The sequence below is a fragment of the Phymastichus coffea genome, unplaced genomic scaffold (genome assembly GCF_024137745.1).
Source record: "Phymastichus coffea isolate CEN01 unplaced genomic scaffold, Cenicafe_Pcof_1.1 PCOF00005, whole genome shotgun sequence".
In the NCBI taxonomy this organism is placed as follows: Eukaryota; Metazoa; Arthropoda; class Insecta; order Hymenoptera; family Eulophidae; genus Phymastichus; species Phymastichus coffea.
In genome coordinates, this window is record NW_026706816.1 from 66973 (window position 1) to 73110 (window position 6138).

Below are 6138 nucleotides of genomic sequence, written 5' to 3' on the forward strand. Positions count from 1 at the left end.
CACCTTCGAGGAGCTCTGATACTGAGCACAAGATTTCGCCGTCCGTTAGCCCAGAGCCCGCGCGTAGATCCTCCAATCTTGACAAGAAGGTGTCTACGCACTCTGAAGCCGTGCCAGAGTATCGCAGCTTCCATCCTCGGACTATCCTACCCGCGTCCCGAGTCGCATAGTACCCTGACGCCGCATTGGCGTCATACCAGGCGGATCCTTCCGGGATCGCCTGCTCATCGCCCGTGTCGGCGTCTCTTGGTCCTCTTCTTGGTGGCTGTTCCGTCCGTAAAGGCACCTGCCTTTGGGGAGCCTCCCGAGGTTCGCCAGGGGTCGGTCGCTGGGGTTCCGGGGTACTACCTGGTACCCTTGGGTCGTACTGACACGTATACGTGGATTGAAAGTCCACGGTTCTCCTGGACCGCTCTGGTATGATCGTTCGTCGATTGGTGGGGTCCCTGTTCCTTAACTGCTGGACCTCCACCTGCAGGGCGGTCACCTGGTCGCTCCACCGCGCGCATACCTGATCGTGCCTTTCCAGCATCTCAAGTATGCGGTTAATCCCGACACGGTTGCGCTCGATCTCTTCTTTTAATCGTTCTGTCACGCACCGTTCCTCTTCTTCTTCTTGAGGTTGTAGCTCCTCATTCTCGAAGCGTCGAGCTCTTCGCCTATCTGGCGATCCGGTGGAGCCCTTGTGCTCACTACTGACCCCCTCCGCGGTCCCTTGACCTCGCCGGTCACCCCTTCCTCTGCGGGCTCTCGCTCCCCCGTCACGGTCTGGGTCTCCTCCTCTAAGTTGTCGTAGACCGCGAGAGTCCGCGTCAGGTTCGCCTCTACTACCTCATCCCTATATAGCAGCATGAGTGGGTGGGCGACAAGATCCTCAGCATCAGCTGCTTCTAATTCTTGTCGCCTGGACTCCAGCCACCTTTCTCGGCTCCTTCGCCTGCGTTGTGTCGCCTCCCTATCCAACGCCGCTCCTTGGAAGTCTAGGTCGATATATTCGCCTAACAACCAATATGCTTGTCGAACTGCCTGCATCAGCTTGGGACCGTCTGTACGCAACTCCAGTTGCGTCAGGTATCTATCCAGCTGTGTCGAAGGCAGTTCCGAAGCCCACCGGGTTATCGCGTCGGCGGTATCCTCCATTTCGCTTACGCTGGGGCGTAGGTGACGGTTGAGGTTAATTTACCTAGACGACCACTACCGCCTCCTATCGCCCAAGGCGCGAGCGGGGTGTTGCGATTTTTATCGGCAACTACCTAAATACGCCTTTAACTCCAAGGCAACAACACACGTGGCTTGTGGGTGTGTGCAGGTGCCGGGTACTCTAAGGAAGTACGAACTTCCTATTCGCAACTACCTGCCTATAGGTGGAGGCTAACTGTTTGCTAGCTCCACCGGGTTAGTAAGTCTAACCCCACACACACCCCAATTGCGCGCTCTGCAGGTGCTGTCGCTCGGTGACTAACCCCCACTTAAATACTTTAAGGTGTATATAACCACCTAAAAAGCAAAAAGTAAACCAAAATACAATTTGTCACCTCTTTTATTCGCGTTAGAGCGACTCCGGACGTCTCTTCGACCCCTGGGGTTAGTGTGCTCTCGGCTCACAAAAGCAGGTGTTATTGGGTCGGAGAGGCGTCTTTTCCCTACCGCAGAGCACGTACCGAACGAGCCACGCGTTATTTTACCCGCTCGCACCTTATTACGCACGCGCGCAAACGTCTCTCTCTCTCCCGCGCGTCGCTCTCTCTTTTTGTGCAAATTACCCCGTGTGTGAGTCCTAATTTTAGTTGGGCGCCATGTAACAGGCTGCCGTTTAGTCTATGATACCTCTGGAACGTATCTATATAATTACTAAACGATGCCTAGTTATCTCTGTGCTCAAAGCACAGCAACCTACCTTGTTTCGGAGTGCGCCTGCGCAGAGTCTCTTCACTACTCCGAGTTGGGTTCCCCCAACTCACCGCTTGGTGGCGCTGTCGCCCTTGCTTAGTAGCGCTCGTGCGGTAGCCGCTGGAACCTAAGTTGACGATTCCCGTCTACCGGTATCCGCGTGATCCGTGCTACGCTACCGGCGAATTCGAATCAAAATAAACAAATATAGACGCGACCTCCGGACAAAGGAAAGACACAATAACGATGACTAGATTAAATAAAGGCTAACGTTCACTTTATTCATGCGATTTAATTACACGGGGGTTTTGCCGAGAGTCTTGCGCACGCTTGCGCGAATGACAACTTACGTAGTCTGAGAGAGAGAGAGAAAACCGCGATCACCGCGAACTAACCGCTCGCACGCAACAATTAATTTCCTCGCGCACGCTGCGCGGGATCGCACGCTATTAACAATAATAAAAAGGGGAAGGTGCACCTACCGCGAGAACGATGAGGATACGGTGGCCAACCGTATCCGAACAACAAACTGTTGAAACGCCGCTTCGCTGCTCGCCGCACCGCCGCGATTACTGTTGTTGCTGTTGTTATTGCTGCTGTCACTGCTACTGCTGTTGCTGCTATTGCTGCTGCTGCTATTACTGCTGCTACTATTGCTGCTACTGCTGCACCCAGCACACCTCACCAACGTTCGCACCTCTAAGTTCGCACCACCACACGAAAACTTAAACGGCTCGGGAAACAAAGGTTAGCTGCACGATACAGGCGGATTGAGTGACACAGTCATACTGCCTGTTGAACGCTCCCCTCCCGGTCATTTCCCCTACGCGCCCTCTCTCTCTCGCGAACCGATCACGGCTTTTCTCGCTCAGCCGCTCGATAACCTCGCGCGAGTCGAACGATTTTCGGTAATCGTTGCAATTTATATATAAAACTATAAAGCTATTCGAGCAATAAATAAAAACTAATAATCAAAATAGTCTTTTGTTAATTACTTGAAAACGACTTGAAACAGACAAGTCTCGCATATTTTTGAGAGATCTGCAAGCAAACGTGCTTCCTTTAATTTAAAATAAATAAATAAAATTGAAAAGTAGTTAGTTAAAATAAAATATTTGTATTATGGATAGGATGCACATGTGCGCTGCAGCTCTTCATTTTCCTGAAATGTTCACAATCTGGCTATTCCGGATGGCGCGGTTGTAAACTCGCTCTGATTATTATGGTACACTTCCAAACATTCGAAAATTGCCAGATGCGCGAGACGAAAAATGTCGTTCACGAAGAAAATTTTCTTTTCTCAGCTGTACGCGATTTATAATACTAATTTACGAGCTAAGTGTTCGGCCTGTTTTTCCTGGTCCCTTTTTATGTCGAGTCGCCGTTACAATATATTATATTCTGAAGAGTTACTTCGCCTATTCTTATAATATACATAGGTAATTTTCTACACTTAAATATAATAGAGGTAAAAATAATGGGTGTAAACAGTCTTAAGAACATGCAAGACCTCGGAAAAGTGAATCTACAAAATGCAGAGCCCTTTCAAGTAAGGTAAAGTATTAATTTAGAAAATTATATTTCTTACATAATTTGATTTAATTAACTATAAGTAAGGGTAGAAGAAGGGATACCATGGGACTCTGGAGCATTCCGAGGAGTGTGCGCAAGGCGGTACACACTGCGCACTGCACTACGGAACAGTGACTATAGTACCCGCAGGTCAAAAATTCATTTGCCGATATCTTGTGACATAAATATATACGAGGTGTCTTCAAAAAGTAAGGTAACTTTGTATTTTTAAGAAAAAATATTTATTTATTTAGCAATATTTGTGTTGTCCCCTTCAAAGTAATCCCCCTCAGATACAATACACTTATGCCAACGGTTTTTCCAATCCTCAAAGCAGTTCTCATAAGCACTTTTCGGTATAGCCTTGAGCTCTTCCAGCGATGCAGTCTTTATCTCTTCAATCGTTGCAAATCTCCGTCCTTTCATAGGTCTCTTTAGTTTTGGGAACAAGAAAAAATCACATGGAGCTAACTCCGGTGAATATGGTGGCTGAGGCATGATTGTGGTGTTGTTTTTGACCAAAAAATCTCTCACAAGCAAAGATGAGTGAGCAGGGGCATTATCGTGATGCAAAAGCCATGAATTGTTTTTCCACAATTCTGGGCGTTTTCTTCGTATTGCTTCTCGCAAACGGCGCATAACTTCAAGATAATACTGTTTATTGACCGCACGTCCATATGGTAAGAATTCCTGATGCACCACGCCATGGTAATCGAAGAAAACAGTGAGCAAAACTTTGACATTTGATCGAACTTGGCGTGCTGTTTTCGGTCTTGGCTCATCTGGGCTCTTCCATTAGGACGATTGGACTTTGGTTTCGATATCATAACTATATACCCATGATTCCTCACCAGTTATGACCCTTTTGAGTAAATCTGGGTCGTCGTTGACGTCATTCAACAGTTCTTGAGCGATGCTCATGCGACGGTTCTTTTGGTCAAAATTTAGCAATTTCGGAACAAACTTCGCTGACACACGTCTCATGCCAAAACGTTAGAAAAAATTTCATGGCACAAGCCAAGCGATATACCAACATCCTCAGCAACTTCTCTGATAGTTATTTGACGATGTCCAGAACAATTTTCTTCACTGCTTGAACGTTTTTATTAGTTGTTGACGTGCTTGATCGTCCAGAGCGAGGCTCGTCATTGGCATCTTCCCGGCCATCTTGGAAGAGTTTGTACCACTTGTAAATATTTTTTTTACTCTGAACAGTTTCACCGTATGCCACCGTCAACATTTCAAGTTTTTCGGAGCACTTTATTTTTTTTTTTACACAAAATTTGATGCAAATCCTTTGATCCATATTTTTCGATAGCAAGAAATCGCCGAGCACGCAAAACACTTATAACCTTTACGCCTCTCACAACCAAACAAAAAATGCTATACACTTGAAACTTGGTACAGATGTTCGGGAAGAGTATACCAACATAACAAAATAAAAAAATCGATAATCGAAAGTACGTTGCCCGTGAAATTTGAAGTCACCTTACTTTTTGAACACACCTCGTATATTTTTTTATGTAGTTTTACAGGTAGAATACGATCGTGCTATTGTTTTTAATGTGTAAGTAGAATGAAGAGCATTAGAAGAAAAAAAGAGGGGTTTTAGTGTATTTATTTTTTTTAAATACGTTATTGTTATTGTTATTGTTACTTTAAGAACTAATTGTTATTGTTACTTTTTAACGTCCACATGGAATGCTGCAGAAGTAAAATAAGTACTTGTACGTATTAGTCTTGATTCCCTATAGTCATGAATATATAGACTCACCTCCCCGATCATTTTTTAAATGGTTAGGAGGATAAAGTTTAACACGCATCATGACTGGACCTATAGTTTATAATGGAATCCAGACCACCAGAATCACGGTAACAGACATATGAAAATTTCATTTCTGAAAACCTTCATATGTCCGAGGTTCGAACTCGTGACCTCTTGCACAGAAGCCTGGACTCTTACCCACTGAGCCACCGTAACTCTTTTTACGTGCAATCACATTTTAGCGTTCGGAAAAAATATGGCAGTTTTTCCAAGTAAAAATACACATAACTAATTTTTGCCAGATCGACGTTATACTCAGTTTTTAAAAATAAATTTTAAAAAATTTAAATCGCTCTTAAAATTTGAATTTCGTTCCAAACATTTTTTCGATTGAACAGTCTTGTAGGAATTGGAAAAAACCGTAAAATAGAAAAAAAAAGAAGAATTTTCTAGCTTAAAAATTTATGGAGGTATCATCTAAAAATAGTTTGATCTACTATAACCCCCTAGGTTTCTGGAAATTTGTGAAAATGTTTTTTATATGCCATATACGAGGTGTGATCAAAAAGTAAGGTGAATTTTGAAATTTAGCGGGCTACGTCCGTTCGATCTTTGACTTTTTTATTTGGTTATGTCGGTACACTCGTCTAGAACATACGTTCCAAATTTCAGCTTTGTAGTATGTTTGGTTTGTTTGTGAGAGGCATCAAGGTTAGAAGTGTTTTGCGTGCTCCACGATTTGCTGCTGTCTATAAACATGGATCAAAGAGTTTGCATTAAATTTTGTGTGAAAAAAGGAATCAAATGTTCCAAAACACTTGAAATGCTGAAAGTGGCATACGGTGAGTCTACTTTAAGCCAAAAAAATGTTTACAAGTGGTATAAACTCTTCCAAGAAGGCCGAGAAGACA